Source organism: Megalobrama amblycephala, linkage group LG6 (assembly GCF_018812025.1).
Source record: "Megalobrama amblycephala isolate DHTTF-2021 linkage group LG6, ASM1881202v1, whole genome shotgun sequence".
Classification (NCBI taxonomy): Eukaryota; Metazoa; Chordata; class Actinopteri; order Cypriniformes; family Xenocyprididae; genus Megalobrama; species Megalobrama amblycephala.
The window spans coordinates 7,549,414-7,562,119 of record NC_063049.1 but is presented as its reverse complement, the minus strand read 5'-3'; the positions used below and the strand labels follow the sequence as shown (position 1 = coordinate 7,562,119).

Here is a 12,706-nt window from a genome sequence, read left to right as displayed (position 1 = left end):
TAGTCAAACAGGTATCAAGGAAAGTATAAAAAAAACACTCTTTCTTCTGAAGTCACTTTGTGTGAGAAATGCAATCAAATTCGTTAATCACTAAAAATTGTATTGTCTTCCATAGTTCTCATGCATTTTTCTGCAGCATCTTAAAACTTTGTACATTTAAGGTGCGTCATGGCAGGTTCTTGCACGTCTGGTGACTGATCGTGACGTTGCATGTGCTTCCGGAAGTCAGGCTTTTGTGTGTAGATCTAATTTCTTACGCATCTCATCCCAAGCCTCTGTTGCTAATTCTAAAATGTAATTTTAGAGCTATTAACAGAGGCTTGAGCCACTGCAGACTAATGCAGTTATTGGAGAGAAATTGATAGACTGATTAAGCGTGTGTGAATTACCTGAGTGTGTGTGTCTCAACAGTGTTCGGCAGCAGCGTCTCTAAGCTGTAAGTTGATCTGCTTCAAGAACAGCGCCATTATTTCCTCTCTAGTGAGAAATGTCATGTAGCTTTGTAGATGCAAAACTCTTTTAACGATAAAGTCACGGGGCAGCACTGACAACATATCTGTGCACATGAATGTTTCATCTTTGTGTCTGTGCGTGCATTTGTATTTGAGAGAGAGCGTGAGAAAGAGAGCATGCTTTCCATGGATAATCATGGGGAAAACATGGAAATAGTTTGTCATTTTTATCTTTTTTTCTGTTATAGACTGTAAGGACCTTTTGAAATAACTGAAATCATTTCAATGCGGTCACCTACCTGACCAGCATAGCAGCATCAAGATTATTAAATATTTGGAGGGATAATTTGGCCATATCTGATTTCTGTGGTAGTTTACGTCCTGATCGGAGTGATCTGGTTCTTAAAGGGTTAGTTCACCCAAAAATGAAAATTCTGTCATTAATTATTCACCCTCATGTCGTTCCACACCCGTAAGACCTTCATTCATCTTGGGAACGCAAATTAAGATATTTTTGATAAAATCTGATGGCTTAGTGAGGCTTGTCACATAGCTTTGATAGATGTATTGGATTTCGAACATGAGTCATATCATACTTAAATCCTTAAAATCTACTTTACTCTCTTTCTCATGGAAGAAATATACATGAAGGGTTTGGAACAATCTTAGGGTGGGTAAATATTTGTGAGCTATTCCCAAAATGTTACTGCTCTCAATATGAGGATGAGAGGAAGTCAGAAGTCAGACAGGAAGGTGTTTGAATGTTGTAGTGTAGCTCGAGCAGGTGTGAACAGCACAGCACAGATTCTCTTTCTCGCTCTCAGAGACCATGAGTAATCAGGTTTCAGCAAAGAAAAGGAACATTGTTTGAATTGCTGGCGTCGTCCATGGCAACCGGAGAGATGGAAGAGAGACAGAAAGAAAGAGAAGGAGAAAAACAGGCCAAGTGTAACCACAGAGCAGTGTGAGGTCAGTCTAAGCCTGCCATTCATCACACACACACACACACACACACGCACGCACGCACACACACACTCTCATATTTTCAACAGTTAATTAACACAAAATCATTGCAGTTTCTCTGTCTGGCTATTATTTTTCTAGATGGTTGTTGTTCACAGGTTCATTCTCTGGTGGGTGTAAGTCAGTTTTGAATCGGTATGTTGTCTTGCTTTCCAGGAAAAATATAAAAATACTCTTAAAACAAAATACATTTACTTGAGAAGCAAAATTGGATCAAATAATAAGACTTGTTTTCAGAGAATAATATATTGAATTACGTTTTTTGTTTCTCCATTTGCAAATATAAACTTCAAGATACATTCTCTGAAAACAAGTCTTTTTCAAGCTTCTCAAGAGAATTTGATCTTGTTTTGAGGATGAGGTATTGTTCAAGACGACAAAAATATTGATTTAAATTTTTTTTCAGTGTAGTCCAGCAGACAGAGTCAGCGGGTGAACTGCATTGAGACATTTCTGTTCAGTCACTTCTGTGAAGATTCATGCTGAGCTTTTCTATCTAATGTGCCGCCCAGCCGACATAGACTGTTGTTTAGATTAAATCCTGTGAGGAGTGTGGAGGAATCTACAGCAACCGCAGCTGAATCTACAGCGCCATGGCTGAGGAAATCCTATTTTACACAAGTTGTGTGCATGCAGTATGAATTAAGTGGAATAAGTTAAAGCGGTCCTTGATTATGATTTGACTTTTTTAACTTTAGTTGGTGTGTAATGTTACTGTTTGCGCATAAACAACATCTGCAAAGTTACAAATGCAAAGAGAGACGTTTTCTTTTACAGAAATCTCTTTTTAAGGAGTACAACAACACACACATATATACACACACATCAAGTCTCTCTCTTGCATTGTCAAACAAAGAGAATGACTGGTCATGGCTGGTTCTTTTGTAGTGAATCGATTGAAATGATTCATGGACTTCTGAATTTGAATCAATTTAACAAACCACTTGTGATTGGTTACAATTAACCCCACTAAACAGTCACCGAACCCCAAGTCATCAACTCAAAAATAAGTGAACAAGAGCTATTAGCACTTCAGCCCACAGTAGTAGTAGATCTGTAAAAGTGTTGAAATGGTCTCTGCTTAAACTCACCATGACTCAGTTGTTTTACACAGTATTTGGTTATACATTTTTATTTCTGCTTCTTTTTCTTTATAATATGGTACAAAAGCAGTATGGTTTTGTTTAGCTTGTAGTTAAGACCAATTATTATTGGTTAGGAAAGTTAGTCCCTGTGGTTGAGAGAGGAGACTGTGTGTGTAGACAGAGAGACGTCTAGTGGTGTGTATTGGAGATTATATTCAAGGTCAGGAAGCTGAACAGTTTTTTCCAGTTTTTGGCCTGCATCAATTTATACATTATACCACCATCTCCAAACCAACCCTGTCTTTCCCTCACACACACACACACACACACACACACACACACACACACACACACACTCACTCACTCACTCACTCACTCACTCACTCACGCACACACACACACACACACACACACACACACACACACACACACACACACACACACACACACACACACACACACACACACACACACACACACACACACACACACACACACTCAATCACACACACTCACTCACTCACTCACTCACTCACACACTCACACACTCAATCACTCACTCACACACTCAATCACTCACTCACACACACTCACACACACTCACACACACTCACACACACTCACACACACTCACACACACACACACACACACACAAAATCACTCACTCACTCACACACACACACACACACTCACACTCACACTCACACTCACACTCACACACACACACTCACACACACACGCACATACGCACACACACACACACACGTTTGTTTCACTATATTAGTGAGCACATTGCATAGACTTCCATTGATTTTATATCAGGTTAATGATATTTTCTATGACCCTTTAACCTACCCATCACAGAAACATGCCAATTTATAAGCCTTTTTAACTAGTAAGGACCAGTAAAATGTCCTCACTTGTTGCAATATTGCGTTCATTATCGCAGATGAATCGCCTTCGATAATGAACGTGATATTGCGTAGCTTGTCAGTGATCTACGGCTCTGTCTATTAAATGGCGCTCCATTTGAAAGCAGGTGATGGCGATTTAGCGGTAATCAGGGAACCGGCTTTACTGACGAAATGCGTGTGACAATCGCATGCGATATATCGCCCAGCCCTATAACCAAGCAGATCTCGCCCCCCATTGACTATAGTACTTGACATAGTATTTATTTTTCCTACTTTGGTAGTCAATGGGGGGCGAGATCGGCTTGGTTGGTTACAAACACTCTCCCAAGTATCTTCTTTTGTGTTCAGCAGAACAAATACATTTATACAGGTTTGCAACAACTTGAGTTTTTATTTTTGGGTGAACTATCTCTTTAAAGCAGCATAAATTTGTCTTTTTGTCTGATTAAAAAAAAAAATGGCTGGTTGGTTTAGTTCATGGCTTATAAATTCTTTTATGAAGACTTTTTTTAAAATCCCTATGAGGAAAAATACTTCCGGAGCCAAGGTTGCTGAAAAAAAGTTCTCATTATCTTTCATCAGGACTCACCAAGTAAGTAAATGAAATAAGCGATGTGTAATTGATATGTAAATGTGAGTGGTCATATGGTAATGAATCATGGTTGTGACACCATATTCATGATCTGCTTTTCAGTTCAGCTTCAATAAATATTTATCAGAGCAATGCTCTTATTTAAAAGATCAAGAAAAATCCACAAAAATCCACAATTTTCTTCTTAAATCAAACTGATGTCTGCTGTAAAGTGTCACACATTATCTGATTAATCTTTAAAGATAGACTTAAAATATAACATTGTTCTAGAAGCTTTCTTGAACTGTGACAGAAACCAGTGAATCTGCCTCAGTCTGTGCTGTTATTGGACTTTGGCCCTCCTGTGAATTTGGCATCGTCCTGATATATTCTGATGCATTACATCACATGAGAGCTCAGCATGTTTGCAGTGCTGTTTTCTGTGCAGTGATGAAGTTGTTTCTTTGTAATAAAGTTACTCCTTTTCTGCTCCTAATTTTGAAGCAGCATCTTTAATTCAAACCACAACCCTCAATGATATGAACCCAGATTGCAACATACTTTGGACCCCTCAGAAATGTTCTTTTCCCCTAAAACTGCAGATCTGTAGTTAAAGAAGCCCTATAAACCTCCACAGAAAGAGCAATAATGGTTTCCGTCTCTCATTGTCTTTCCTTCTTAGTAAAGGTCTGTAGTTTTCAGACGGATTATATGATGATAAAATCGTCAATTTCCTGTCTGATCATAGTATGACGCTGCTCGAATGAGCCAAATGACTGCCTTTGGTCTACTTTGTGTTTATGTTCATGTGTAGTCGCTCAAGCTCTGACATGCTCCAGGTATTCCACACACAGGAAATGTTTACCAGGTTAAATCACACTTCAGAAAGAGTTCAAATCAGTGGACTGATCTCATTCCCTCATCCACACTGAATGAGTTTAATCTAATGAGACATACCTGTTTTTCTCTTCAGATCTACAGAGCCTTGGTTGAAAATGTGTGTGTGAGAGAGAGAGAGCTGGCATGGATTTGTGCTTTGACTTTGTTCATTCAAAGTTTGGAGTCCAGTCTGTGTGTCTCAACAAAATAATACTTAATTTAGGCTAGTTTAACTCTGTCTACAGTTGAATTCATTTTATATTGAGTTTCCCCTCAAATTTCTACTCTCAGACTGATAAAATATAATTAGTGGAACCCAATAAGCTCATTTTACTCAAACCCAAAGTTTTATTGTTCCTCTCTCACAGTGATCCGGCTTAATCCGCTTTCACTCTATCCTATTTCACACACATTTAACTCTATCCATTAATCGAAAAAAGATCACATACTATTTAAAGGCATAGTTCAGCCAAAAAGACGGTTGTCATTGTTTACTCATTCTTGTGTTGTTCCAAATCTGTGTGACTGACTTTCATTCGTGGAACACAAAACATGATCATTTCAAAATGGCTAGAGGATTGTTTGCCAAACAAAAATAAAAGGGGACGGTTGGACTGTCAAGCTCCAATAAACAACAACAACAACCCAACATTCCTTTATATAAGGGAAAAACAATGTCAATATTTATTGAAAATGTCTACCACTGTTATAATTCTCAAATCTTATTTGACCTCATGCTTAGATATTTCACAAAATTACATGATCTATGAAAGAAAATAAGGCATGGTTAATATTTTTGGAATGATATGTGTTGTGAATACACAATGGTTATAATTTTGGAATGAAGTAATTATTTTTTTTTTTTACTAAACTTTGAATAAAATCTAATAAATTCTATACAATTAACACTGAATTTAAATGTTCAACCAAAAATGAAAGTTATCATCATACCCTCATGTCGTTCCAAACCCATGAAACTTTCATTCATCTTCCAAACACAAACAAAGATCTTTTTAATAACTCCGAGATATCCTCCTGAGACCCAGAAAAAAAACTTTTTTGAATTTAGTATTTTTTTTTTGTTTGACAATATCGATATATCGCGATATTTATAGAATCCTTGGGGGGGAAAATGTATCAGTCTAAATCATTTTTACTTTGTTTATTTCGTTTTTCTCTTTCAGGGTTGCTGCACATTTTTAAAGTCAAATTTAAGGCTTTTTAAGACCTGAAGAAATAAAAATTAATACTAGCATAGTAGCCTATACATTATGGCTGTTACCAGTCAAATTAAATCATTATCAACAAAATCCATCTTTGCAATACAGAGGTGACACAGAATGAGAAGTGGCATTAATATATTTACACAGCATTTACAATTTGTCTACATAAATGTAATTCAGTATTTAAATAAATTTTTCTAATTTTAACATTTTAATTAAAATGTCCCTTAAATATGAAACTAAACTGTCAGTAGGTGGCAGCAAGTCACTGTTTTAATGAGTGAGTCAAACGATTTGTTCAAATGACTGATTCATTCAGGAACGAAGCTCGGATTCATTCGTTCTAAACGTGGATTCAGTTAGTAAAACAAAAACTTTTCTGTTGCACGGGGCTCTGTTCTGCTGTTCATCATTTTGAAATTTTCGTTGGCGAAATAAAGGGGAAAAAAACAATATTAACAATTCTGTGTCTAAAATGTAACTCACATTGTTCATTTAACAATAAGCTGAAGGAACATTGCATTTGTGCTGATTTGGGGAAAACGGCACTTTTGCTTGTGTGATATTGTAAAACAACTACATCTTATAATATGATATAATGGCAAAAAATTGTTGGGGCAAAAAATACCTGTGTATCTTGAATTTTGAGGCCATAACTGCATGCATAGCTACATCACGCTGAATAAGACGAGTAAAGAAAACGCGGTAGGCTACTAATTAAAAGATCCACCCTTTATTTAAATATATGAACACAGAAAATCGCTGTTAACAGGTAAATATAACATTTCCCATTCCATGACTAGTAAAATAATCGCAACTTACTCTCTGTAAAATGGCGTAATCTGCAGGGTGATGGACACGGAGGTGGGTAAAAAGGTCGGTGGTGTTGCCACCCTTCACACTTGTAGGAAGGCAAATCCTGCGGATTGGGCTGTCTGAGCCAAGGAGCCGAAAAACTCCCATACTGTCGAGCTTATTTACCGCTCGGAATAGCTGCGCGCCGCGCACTGCGTCGTCTTCTTGTTTGACAGATGTCAGCATTAAAGTGCAATACTGCCACCTGAGAGCTCAACCAGGTAATGACGCGGGAGTTTTTACATGTCATGATATCATAAGCATCCTATTCATTTTAAATATTGTGGTTATCGTCAATACCGGTATATCGTCACACCCTAAAATAACACGATATCTATATTTCATGCTTTGAATATCACGGTTATCGTCAATACCGGTATATTGCGACACCCCTAGTATAGACAAAAACAATAGTATTTTTTTTTTTTTTTTTTTTTTAATTACCAATCAATTTTTAGGCTTCAGGATTTTTTTTTAACCAGACTTTGTATAAAGATGATTCTCAACTATGTTATGAAAGATATAATGGAATTAATTGATATACCATTTTATTTTATGCAATATGAGGGTAAAATATCCATACATGGGTTTTCCCATTCAATACAATGTTTCTATACACTGTATCTAATTTGCATATTAATGTGTTCTTGGAGCAACATGCGATGGAAAAAAAAGTAGTGCAATAATTGGCAACATTTTCATAATAATATCTAATAATATTAATATGAATATTGATATATAATTTCTTTCCCTATTCACTTGTTGTATCTCCTAAAATGCCTGATAAACATGATTTATGTCCTGGTGTCGTCTACAATGGTCATGTATGAAATCAATGCCCTGTTGCGTAACAGAAAGTCATATTTAGGGCCCAAGCGAAAATTCGCGCAGGGCCCTCTTGTTCTTCTAAGGATTATTAGGGCCCAAGCGAAAATTCGCGCAGGGCCCTCTTGTTCTTCTAAGGATTATTATTATTTTTTTTTTTTTTTTTTTTTTTTTTTTTTTTTCCGTCTTCCGGGGCTTTTTGGGGCCTTAACATGCTCAAAACTCTTGAAAATTGGCACACACATTGGAATCCGCGGCCATTAGGACGCCGGAGAGGCTGGTACCCGGGCGTGGCAGGGGGCTCGACAGCGCCCCCTTGAAAAAAGTCTGAAAATTTGGTCCATATATTAAACACGCTTGCACGTATTAGTATGAAACTCAGTACACATATAGACCTCATCGGGCCGAACAACTTTCGTGCTCTAAGTTAAACACCACGCCAACAGGAAGTCAGCTATTAAGGGTTGTTTGAAAAACGCATGCTCTGGAATTTGATATACTCCTCCTAGACGATTAATCCGATCGCCACCAAACTCGGTCAGCATGAAGTCAAGACACTGATGATTAAAAATTGCCAGGGGATTTTGATATCTCGAACGGTTTGGCCGTGGCGAGGCAACGAATTTATGGCGAGAAAAAGGAAACAGGAAATGTGTTATAACGTCTGCATACATATATTGATCTTTATGAAACTTCACGAGTGTGTTCGTTATAGGAGTCTGATCACATGGATGTGACTATTGTGAGTCAAAGTTATAGCGCCACCAACTGGCAGCAGGAAGTGTATCACTTTTTGAAATGTTTTGAGATCACCCTCTTATTTTTACCTGATTTGCTTCAAACTTCATCAGTGTAATGTCAATACACAGCAGATGTAGACCTATGACAGGATTTTTGATATTTGAAATATTGTTGCCATGGCAACAGGTCAAACTGTAATAATATTCTTGAGTGTTTTTGAGGCTCTTAACATGCTTCAAATTGCATGAAACTCGACACACACATCAATATTGTCAACCAGTAGACATGGACAAAGCCATAGAAATGGGCGTGGTGGAGGGGCTCAGTAGCGCCACCTTTTGACAAAAGTGGGGGGTTAGTTTTTCCTACAATCACCAAACTCGGTACACATATTGTTCTCATCAAGCCGGACAATTTTCTAATTTACATTCATTAGCTCCGACCAACAGGAAGTCAGCTATTTTGGTTTGAATGTTAATTTTTTGAAAAAACAGGCTATGAATTTTATACTACTGCTCCTACAGGGTTTATCCAATTTACACCAAACTTTTTTTAACTTGTTGCTAACACATTGAAGTTGTTTAATTGCAAACGGATTTTGGATATCTCAAACGGTTTGGCCGTGGCGAGGCAACGAATTTATGGCAAGAAAAGGGAAACAAAGTGTTATAACTTCTGCATACATTAATTGATTTTGATGAAACTTCGGCTTAGTCTTCGTTGTACAAGGCTGATCACATGGATGTGACTATTGTGATTCAAAGTAATAGCGCCACCAACTGGAAGCAGAAAATGTGTCACTTTCAGCATACATTGAGATCACCCTCTTATTTTTACCTGATTTGCTTCAAAATTCATCAGAATAATGTTAAAACTTGGCACATGTAATCCTTTGAAAATGGGCAGGGAGGAGGGGCTCTATAGTGGCACCTTGTAGTGCAGTAAATGTGGAGTGAATTTGACATAGTCCTTTGATGTTTAACCGTTTTAAGTGCCTATTGCCCGCTGTGCACAGTTGCCCTGAAGCCACCGGGGTGGCGGTGCCACCGGGCTTGGGCCCGCCATCGCTGCTCGCAGCTATATTTATTATTTTTTTTTTTTTTTTTTTTTTTATTTTTTTTCCGTCTTCCGGGGCTTTTTGGGGGCCTTAACATGCTCAAAAACTCTTGAAAATTGGCACACACATTGGAATCCGCGGCCATTAGGACGCCGGAGAGGCTGGTACCCGGGCGTGGCAGGGGGGCTCGACAGCGCCCCCTTGAAAAAAGTCTGAAAATTTGGTCCATATATTAAACCACGCTTGCACGTATTAGTATGAAACTCAGTACACATATAGACCTCATCGGGCCGAACAACTTTCGTGCTCTAAGTTAAACACCACGCCAACAGGAAGTCAGCTATTAAGGGTTGTTTGAAAAACGCATGCTCTGGAATTTGATATACTCCTCCTAGACGATTAATCCGATCGCCACCAAACTCGGTCAGCATGAAGTCAAGACACTGATGATTAAAAATTGCCAGGGGATTTTTGATATCTCGAACGGTTTGGCCGTGGCGAGGCAACGAATTTATGGCGAGAAAAGGAAACAGGAAATGTGTTATAACGTCTGCATACATATATTGATCTTTATGAAACTTCACGAGTGTGTTCGTTATAGGAGTCTGATCACATGGATGTGACTATTGTGAGTCAAAGTTATAGCGCCACCAACTGCAGCAGGAAGTGTATCACTTTTTGAAATGTTTTGAGATCACCCTCTTATTTTTACCTGATTTGCTTCAAACTTCATCAGTGTAATGTCAATACACAGCAGATGTAGACCTATGACAGGATTTTTGATATTTGAAATATTGTTGCCATGGCAACAGGTCAAACTGTAATAATATTCTTGAGTGTTTTTGAGGCTCTTAACATGCTTCAAATTGCATGAAACTCGACACACACATCAATATTGTCAACCAGTAGACATGGACAAAGCCATAGAAATGGGCGTGGTGGAGGGGCTCAGTAGCGCCACCTTTTGACAAAAGTGGGGGGTTAGTTTTTCCTACAATCACCAAACTCGGTACACATATTGTTCTCATCAAGCCGGACAATTTTCTAATTTACATTCATTAGCTCCGACCAACAGGAAGTCAGCTATTTTGGTTTGAATGTTAATTTTTTGAAAAAACAGGCTATGAATTTTATACTACTGCTCCTACAGGGTTTATCCAATTTACACCAAACTTTTTTTAACTTGTTGCTAACACATTGAAGTTGTTTAATTGCAAACGGATTTTGGATATCTCAAACGGTTTGGCCGTGGCGAGGCAACGAATTTATGGCAAGAAAAGGGAAACAAAGTGTTATAACTTCTGCATACATTAATTGATTTTGATGAAACTTCGGCTTAGTCTTCGTTGTACAAGGCTGATCACATGGATGTGACTATTGTGATTCAAAGTAATAGCGCCACCAACTGGAAGCAGAAAATGTGTCACTTTCAGCATACATTGAGATCACCCTCTTATTTTTACCTGATTTGCTTCAAAATTCATCAGAAATAATGTTAAAACTTGGCACATGTAATCCTTTGAAAATGGGCAGGGAGGAGGGGCTCTATAGTGGCACCTTGTAGTGCAGTAAATGTGGAGTGAATTTGACATAGTCCTTTGATGTTTAACCGTTTTAAGTGCCTATTGCCCGCTGTGCACAGTTGCCCTGAAGCCACCGGGGTGGCGGTGCCACCGGGCTTGGGCCCGCCATCGCTGCTCGCAGCTATATTTTGATTTGAAACCCCATAACATTTTCCTGAGATGTTGATTTATGATAAACAATTTGAAAATTAGTCCGATTTAAATGATAATTACAAAATATTATCATATTTCCATAAGAGTGCTAATTTTCATTTTCAGTCATATTTAAAGACCAAGAAGATGTTGTCGTCATGGCAACCTCTAAAAAGCCCTGAATGTGCTCTTTACAGGACATCCAGACTTAAAACTGTGACATGTACAGTACAGTCCAAAAGTTTGGAACCACTAAGATTTTTAATGTTTTTAAAAGAAGTTTCGTCTGCTCACCAAGGCTACATTTATTTAATTAAAAATACAGTAAAAAACAGTAATATTGTGAAATATTATTACAATTTAAAATAACTGTGTACTATTTAAATATATTTCACAAAGTAATATTTTCCTGTGATGCAAAGCTGAATTTTCAGCATCATTACTCCAGTCTTCAGTGTCACATGATCCTTCAGAAATCATTCTAATATGCTGATTTGCTGCTCAATAAACATTTATGATTATTATCAATGTTGAAAACAGTTGTGTACTTTTTTTTTCAGGATTCCTTGATGAATAGAAAGTTCAAAAGAACAGCATTTATCTGAAATACAAAGCTTCTGTAGCATTATACACTACCGTTCAAAAGTTTGGGGTCAGTAAGAATTTTTATTTTTATTTTTTTGAGAAGAATTTAAAGAAATGAATACTTTTATTCAGCAAGGATGCATTAAATCAATCAAAAGTGGCAGTAAAGACATTTATAATGTTACAAAAGATTAGATTTCAGATAAACACTGTTCTTTTGAACTTTCTATTCATCAAATAATCCTGAAAAAAAATATTGTACACAAATATTTTGTACAATTGTACACATTAAATGTTTCTTGAGCAGCAGATCAGCATATTAGAATGATTTCTGAAGGATCATGTGACACTGAAGACTGGAGTAATGATGCTGAAAATTCAGCTTTGCATCACAGGAAAATATTACTTTGTGAAATATATTTAAATAGTACACAGTTATTTTAAATTGTAATAATATTTCACAATATTACTGTTTTTTACTGTATTTTTAATTAAATAAATGTAGCCTTGGTGAGCAGACGAAACTTCTTTTAAAAACATTAAAAATCTTAGTGGTTCCAAACTTTTGGACTGTACTGTATGTTGTCATAGAAAATCAATAAAATATAATGTCCACTACAGAGGACAGAAGTCTATTCCTGGGTCCCAGGAGGATATATCTGTCCCTCCAATGAAAGTCCATTCACTCAAAGCTTTGAGGTTCAAAAAGTTCAGAATTAGATTGTAAAAGTAATAATCCACATGATGTTTTGGTTTAATTGACTACCAATGGAGAGAAAT

General features: G+C 37.3%; 1 protein-coding gene across 1 annotated transcript in view; it reads left to right on the top strand.

Moving 5' to 3' along the window:
* ppp1r9ala (protein phosphatase 1 regulatory subunit 9A-like A) overlaps window positions 1-12,706 on the top strand; it is a 51,553-nt gene that overhangs the window by 24,240 nt on the left and 14,607 nt on the right. The window lies entirely within an intron of this gene.